Source organism: Pristiophorus japonicus, chromosome 23, assembly GCF_044704955.1.
Source record: "Pristiophorus japonicus isolate sPriJap1 chromosome 23, sPriJap1.hap1, whole genome shotgun sequence".
Classification (NCBI taxonomy): domain Eukaryota; kingdom Metazoa; phylum Chordata; class Chondrichthyes; family Pristiophoridae; genus Pristiophorus; species Pristiophorus japonicus.
In genome coordinates, this window is record NC_091999.1 from 18,776,804 (window position 1) to 18,785,038 (window position 8,235).

The following is an 8,235-nucleotide window of genomic DNA, read 5'->3' on the forward strand; positions in this document are numbered from 1 at the left end:
GGAGAATGTTCCCCGGTTTATATCACCCCCCGGTGTGGGGAGAATGTTCCCCGGTTTATATCCCCCCTGGTGTGGGGAGAATGTTCCCCGGTTTATATCCCCCCCCCCCGGTGTGGGGAGAATGTTCCCCGGTTTATATCCCCCCCGGTGTGGGGAGAATGTTCCCCGGTTTATATCCCCCCCCCCCCCGGTGTGGGGAGAATGTTTCCCGGTTTATATCCCCCCCCCGGTGTGGGGAGAATGTTCCCCGGTTTATATCCCCCCCCGGTGTGGGGAGAATGTTCCCCGGTTTATATCACCCCCCCCCCCCCCGGTGTGGGGAGAATGTTCCCCGGTTTATATCTCCCCCCTGGTGTGGGGAGAATGTTCCCCGGTTTATACCCCCCCCCGGTGTGTGGAGAATGTTCCCCGGTTTATATCCCCCCCCCCCGGTGTGGGGAGAATGTTCCCCGGTTTATATCCCCCCCCCCCCGGTGTGGGGGAGAATGTTCCCTGGTTTATATCCCCCCCCCGGTGTGGGGAGAATGTTCCCCAGTTTATATCCCCCCCCCCGGTGTGGGGAGAATGTTCCCCAGTTTATATCCCCCCCCCCGGTGTGGGGAGAATGTTCCCCGGTTTATATCCCCCCCGGTGTGGGGAGAATGTTCCCCGGTTTATATCCCCCCCCCCGGTGTGGGGAGAATGTTCCCCGGTTTATATCCCCCCCCCCCGGTGTGGGGAGAATGTTCCCCGGTTTATATCCCCCCCCCCCGGTGTGGGGAGAATGTTCCCCGGTTTATATCCCCTCCCCCCCGGTGTGGGGAGAATGTTCCCCGGTTTATATCCCCCCCCCGGTGTGGGGAGAATGTTCCCCGGTTTATATCCCCCCCCCCGGTGTGGGGAGAATGTTCCCCGGTTTATATCCCTCCCCCCGGTGTGGGGAGAATGTTCCCCGGTTTATATCCCCCCGGTGTGGGGAGAATGTTCCCCGGTTTATATCCCCCCGGTGTGGGGAGAATGTTCCCCGGTTTATATCCCTCCCCCCGGTGTGGGGAGAATGTTCCCCGGTTTATATCCCCCCCCCCGGTGTGGGGAGAATGTTCCCCGGTTTATATCCCTCCCCCCGGTGTGGAGAGAATGTTCCCCGGTTTATATCCCCCCCCCCGGTGTGGGGAGAATGTTTCCCGGTTTGTATCCCCCCCGGTGTGGGGAGAATGTTCCCCGGTTTATATCCCCCCCGGTGTGGGGAGAATGTTCCCCGGTTTATATCCCCCCCCGGTGTGGGGAGAATGTTCCCCGGTTTATATCCCCCCCCCCGGTGTGGGGAGAATGTTCCCCGGTTTATATCCCCCCCCGGTGTGGGGAGAATGTTCCCCGGTTTATATCCCCCCCCCCGGTGTGGGGAGAATGTTCCCCGGTTTATATCCCCCCCCCGGTGTGGGGAGAATGTTCCCCGGTTTATATCCCCCCCGGTGTGGGGAGAATGTTCCCCGGTTTATATCTGGGCCCGGGGCCTGCACTCGGTGTTGTTGTCCCCAGTGTTTCTTTAACCCGCTCCCTGGATCTCGCTCACCTCCTGCGTCAGCGTCTGCCACCGCCGCCTGCACATGCTCAGCTCACACTGCCCGGGTGATTAACGGCAGCTCACCACCAATAGGAAGAGTGGGGCGGGGCTGGAGGACCGAATGGGCGGTTGGTCCTCCAACCTATCGGAGTGTGTGAGGGGCGGGGCTTCCCGCAGGCTGTACCAAGTGGGGTGCAGCAAGGATCAGTGCTGGGGCCTCAGCTATTTACAATCTATATTAATGACCTAGATAAAGGGACCCAGTGTAATATTTGCTGACGATACAAAGCTCGGTGAGACAGTAAGCTGTGAGCAGAACACAAGAGTGCAAAGATATATAGACAGACGATGTGAATGGGCAGTAAGGTGGCAGATTGAGTACAATGTCGGGAAATGTGAGGTTATTCACTTTGGTAGGAAGAATAGAAAAACAGAATATCTTTTAAATGGTGAGAAACTTTAAATGTTGGTGTTGAGAGAGATTTGGGTGTCCTTGTGCAAGAAACACAGAAAGCGAGCATGCAGGTACAGCAAGCAGTAAGGGGGTGGAGTATAAGAGTAAGGATCTATTGCTACAATTGTACAGGGCCTTGGTGAGACCACACCTGGAGTACTGGGCAGTTTCGGTCTCCTCATCTAAGGAAAGATATACTTGCCTTGGAAATGGTGCAATGGAGGTTCACAAGATTGATTCCTGGGATGAGAGAGCTGTCTTACGATGAGAGATTGTGTAGAATGGACCTATACTCTCTGGAGTTTAGAAGAATGAGAGGGGATCTCATTGAAACATACAAGATTCTGAAGGGTATTGACAGGGTAGATGCTGAGAGCTCGATTCCCCCGGGCTGGAGTAACTAGAACTCGGGGGCTCAAGATAAGGGGGAGACCATTTAAGACAGAGATGAGAAATTTCTTCACTGAGGCTTGTGAATCTTTGTAATTCTCTGCCCCAGAGGGCTGTGGATGCTCAGTCTATTCAAGGCTGAGATAGATAGATTTTTGGACTCTCGGGGAATCAAGGGATATGGAGATCAGGTGGGAAAGTGGAGTTGAGGGCGATGATCTTATTGAATGGCGGAGCAGGCTCGAGGGGCCGTATGACCTACTCCTTCTCCTATCTCTGATATTCTAATATTGACATCTAAGGGGCTCTAGATTTATTAGTCCCACCCTTTATCTTAAGGGAACATACTTGCTCTGAACCCTCGCTATCTCCTCCTTGAATGTCTCCCACTGCTCTGACACTAATTTACCTTCAAGTAGCTGTTTCCAGTCCACTTTGGTTAAATCACATCTCTGCTTAGTAAAATTAGCTTTACCCCAATTGAGAACTTTTATTCCTGGTCCATCTTTGTCCTTTTCCATAACTACCCTAAATCTAACTGAATTATGATCACCAGCACCAAAATACTCTCCCACTGATACCCCTTCCACCTGCCCAAGCTTCATTCATTAAACCTAAATCCAGAACCACCCGCTCTCTTGTTGGGCTTGCTACCAAATGGCTAAAAAAGTTCTCCTGGATGCATTTTAAGAATTCTGCTCCTTCTATATCTTTCATACTAATTCTATCCCAGTTAATATTTGGGTAGTTGAAATCCCCGACTATTACTGCCCTATTATTTTTGCATGTATCAGAAATGTCCGACATATTTGCTCTTCTGTCTCCCTCTGACTGTTTGGGGATCTATAGTACATCCCCAGCAGTGTGATCGCCCCTTTTTTGTTCTTCACTTCTCCCATGTGGCCTCATTTGACGATCCTTCGAACATATCATCCCTCCCCACAGCTGGAATTGTTTCTTTAATCAACACTGCGACACGCCCGCCTTTTTTTATCCCCGTCTCTATCTCGTCTTAAAACCCTGTAACCAGGAATGTTGAGCTGCCATTCCTGCAGTTCTTTTAGCCGTGTTTCACCAATAGTTACAATATCATACCCCCACATGTCTGTCTGTGCCCTCAGCTTATCTGCCTCAATCCCTGGACTCCTTGCATTGGCATTGAAGTATTTCTAGATTGATTCCTGTGATGAGAGGACTGTCTTATGATGAGAGTTTGTGTAGAATGGGCCTATACTCTCTGGAGTTTAGACGAATGAGAGGTGATCTCATTGAAACACACTGGCACTGGCATTTAGCGCTGCCAAACTCCCTTATTGTCTATTTTCTAGCCTTTGTTTCCTCTGCCTTCCAAACACTAGCAAAACCCCCAGTGAGGATATTGTCTGGTCCTCTTGAGGTGCAACCTGTCCGGCTTGTACTGGTCCCACCTCCCCCAGAAACACTCCCAATGCCTCAGGAATCTAAAGTCCTCCCTCCTGTACCAAACTCCAGCCATGCATTCATCTGCTCTCTCCTCTTATTTCTGTACTCACCAGCACGGGACACCGGGAGTAATCCGAACATTACTACCTTTGAGGTCCTGTTTTTTAATCTCTTTCCCAGCTCCCTAAAATCTGCCTGCAGGATCTCATCCCTCTTTCTATCGATGTCATTGGTCCCGATGTGGACCACAACCTCTGGATGTTCATCCTCCCCCCTCAACAATGTCCTGCAGCCGCTCAGTGACATCCTTGAGCCTGGCACCAGGGAGGCAACATACCATCCTGGAATCATGTCTGTGCCTGCAGAAGCGCTTGTTTGTTCCCCTAACTATCAAATCCACCACCACTATTGCTCTTCCACTCTTCTTCCTCCCCGCCCTGTGCAGCTGAGCCACCCACGGTGTCGTGGACATGGCTCTGGCTGTACTCCCCAGAGAAACCATCGCCCTCATCGGTATCCAGAACTGAAAACCGGTTAGCGAGCGAGATGCACTCAGGGGACTCCTGTTCTACTCTTGCCCCATAGCGCTGAAAATTTTTTCAACTCATGTTTATCTCTTTCGAAAGTTACAAGTGAATCTGCTTCCAGCACCCGAACAGGCAGTGTGTTCCAGGCCAGAACATCTCGCTGCTTCATTAGTCCCCTCATGTAGCATCTGGTTCATTTACCAATCACATTCAATCTGTGCCTCTGGTTACTGAACTTTCTGACACTGAAAATTGTTTCTCCTTATTAAGAGGATTGGCGGGCTGGAGGAGGTTCCAGAGATAGGGAGGGGCGAGGCCTTGGAGGGATTTGAACAAGAGGATGAGAATTTTAAAGCCTGAAGCCACCAGCCATCTTCCCCAGTGCAGAATGTGACTCACTGCTAACAGAAAGGATTTTTGTTTACTTACAAAAGATGCATAATGGAGGGAAGTCAATCTCTGTATCTTTAACTAACAGCGACATGGGGGAAATGAATGATCTTTAAACACCTGGTTCACTTGGCACTGAAGTGTCTGAAACTCATAATAGGAACTCCAGGGAAATAAAATACTGACAAATGTTAAACTGTTTTGCTGACAAAAGAAATCTCGATTTAACTTTAAAAGATGAATTGTTTAACAGGGGTTCACACAGACTCACCTGACAGGCCGACTCAGGATCCACCCCTAAAGCACCGCGATTGGTTGCAGAACACGCTGCTCCCTGGGCCCTCCGGCCTCTGAACTCTCTTCCTGTTGGTTCCCAGGGCAATCAATCACCACTCGCCAACATTACGCTGTCACATTAAGTTGAGAGGCTCGGAGGAAGAGGAAGAAATAAAATGGAGCCGTGAATCTGAGTTAAGAAATAAAATTAGAGAAGCATGATTAAATTTATAAACAAAACTATTTAAAGTCAAATCAAATGAATTGTTGCATTTAATACATCCTTCTGGGCCAAGTGGGAAACAAGTGATGTGTGGGCTGTGCAGAGTGTCTGTGCCCGGTTACACAGCGTGTCCCTGGCTCCCCGCTCCAAGTGCACATGTTTCAGCTCACATCCAACTGACTGGATAATCCTCGTCCGTCTAAACCCCATCACACAAATAGCAGCATTTGATGTTTAGTTCTGCTCAACCTTTATAAAACACTGGTTAGGCCTCAGCTGACACATTGTGCTCAATTCTGGGCACCACACTTTCAGAAGGGTATCTGCACCTTAGAGAGGGACCAGAAGAGATTTACGAGAATGGTACGAAGGAGGAGGGACTTCAGTTATGTGGAGATACTGGAGAAGCTGCGGTAATTCTCCTTGGAACAGAAAAGGTTAAGAGGAGATTTGATAGAGTGTTCAAAATCATGAATGGTTTTAATAGACTAAATAAGGAGAAACACTTTCCAGTGGCAGAAGGGTCGGTAACCAGAGGACACAGAGTTCAGCTGATTGGTAAAAGAAGCAGAGGCGACATGAGGAACCATTGTATAAGCAGCGAGTTGTTGCAATCTGGAATGCACTGCCTGATCGGGCGGTGGAAGCAGATTCAACAGTGGCTTTCAAAAGTGAATTGGATAATTACTAAAGGGACAATATTTGCAGAGCTATGGGGAAAGAGCAGGGGAGTGGAACTAACTGGATAGCTCGACCATAGAGCCAGCACAGGCACGATGGGCTGAATGGCCTCCTGTGCTTTCATTCTATGAAAATGGCAGATGATCTTATCCAGAATGCTGTGACCACATATCCCCAGAAAACCAAGACCGCCTATTTCCACCTGTGTAATATCGACCGTCTCCATCCCTGCCTCAGCTCACCCTCTGCTGAAACCCTCGTCCATTCCTCGGTTACCTCTAGACTTGACTATTCCAACACACTCCTGGCTGGCCTCCCACATTCTACCCCACGTAATCTTCACCTCATCTAAAACTCGGCTGCCCGTGTCCTAACTCGCACCAAGTCTCGTTCACCCATCATCCTCTGTGCTCACTGACCTACATTGGCTCCCGGTTAAGCAACGCTTCGATGTCAAAATTCTCATCCTTGTTCACAAATCCCTCCATGGTCTCGCCCCTCTGTAATCTCCTCCAGCCCCACAACCGCCAGAGATGTCTGTGCTCCTCTCATTCTGCCCTCCTGAGCATCCCTGATTATAATCGCCCAACCATTGGTAGCCTTGTCTTCTGTTGCCGAGACCCCAAGCTCTGGAACTCCCTCCCTAAACCTCTGTGCCTCCTCCCTGAAAGCACTGACTCTGGCTGGGTTCAGTTCTACACTCACTGGTTCCCCTCCCCTGAAGGTGCTGACTCTGGCTGGGTTCAGTTCTACACTCACTGGTTCCCCTCCCCTGAAGGTAATGACTCTGGCTGGGTTCAGTTCTATACTCACTGGTTCCCCTCCCCTGAAGGTACTGAATCTGGCTGGGTTCAGTTCTACACTCACTGGTTCCCCTCCCCTGAAAGCACTGACTCTGGCTGGGTTCAGTTCTACACTCACTGTTTCCCCTCCCCTGAAGGTGCTGACTCTGGCTGGGTTCAGTTCTACACTCACTGGTTCCCCTCCCCTGAAGGTGCTGACTCTGGCTGGGTTCAGTTTTACACTCACTGGTTCCCCTCCCCTGAAGGTACTGACTCTGGCTGGGTTCAGTTCTACACTCACTGGTTCCCCTCCCCTGAAGGTACTGACTCTGGCTGGGTTCAGTTCTACACTCACTGGTCCCCCTCCCCTGAAGGTACTGACTCTGGCTGGGTTCAGTTCTACACTCACTGGTCCCCCTCCCCTGAAGGTACTGACTCTGGCTGGGTTCAGTTCTACACTCACTGGTTCCCCTCCCCTGAAAGCACTGACTCTGGCTGGGTTCAGTTCTACACTCACTGTTTCCCCTCCCCTGAAGGTGCTGACTCTGGCTGGGTTCAGTTCTACACTCACTGGTTCCCCTCCCCTGAAGGTGCTGACTCTGGCTGGGTTCAGTTTTACACTCACTGGTTCCCCTCCCCTGAAGGTACTGACTCTGGCTGGGTTCAGTTCAAAACTCACTGGTTCCCCTCCCCTGAAGGTACTGACTCTGGCTGGGTTCAGTTCTACACTCACTGGTTCCCCTCCCCTGAAGGTACTGACTCTGGCTGGGTTCAGTTCTACACTCACTGGTTCCCCTCCCCTGAAGGTACTGACTCTGGCTGGGTTCAGTTCTACACTCACTGGTCCCCCTCCCCTGAAGGTACTGACTCTGGCTGGGTTCAGTTCTACACTCACTGGTCCCCCTCCCCTGAAGGTACTGACTCTGGCTGGGTTCAGTTCTACACTCACTGGTTCCCCTCCCCTGAAGGTACTGACTCTGGCTGGGTTCAGTTCTACACTCACTGGTTCCCCTCCCCTGAAGGTACTGACTCAGGCTGGGTACAGTTCTACACTCACTGGTTCCCCTCCCCTGAAGGTACTGACACTGGCTGGGTACAGTTCTACACTCACTGGTTCCCTTCCCCTGAAGGTACTGACTGTGGCTGGGTTCAGTACTACACTCACTGGTTCCCCTCCCCTGAAGATACTGACTCTGGTTGGGTTCAGTTCTACACTCACTGGTTCCCCTCCCCTGAAGGTACTGACTCTGGTTGGGTTCAGTTCTACACTCACTGGTTCCCCTCCCCTGAAGGTACTGACTCTGGCTGGGTTCAGTTCTACACTCACTGGTTCCCCTCCCCTGAAGCACTGACTCGGGCTGGGTTCAGTTCTACACTCACTGGTTCCCCTCCCCTGAAGGTACTGACTCTGGCTGGGTTCAGTTCTACACTCACTGGTTCCCCTCCCCTGAAGGTACTGACTCTGGTTGGGTTCAGTTCTACACTCACTGGTTCCCCTCCGCTGACAGTACTGACTCTGGCTGGGTTCAGTTCTACACTCACTGGTT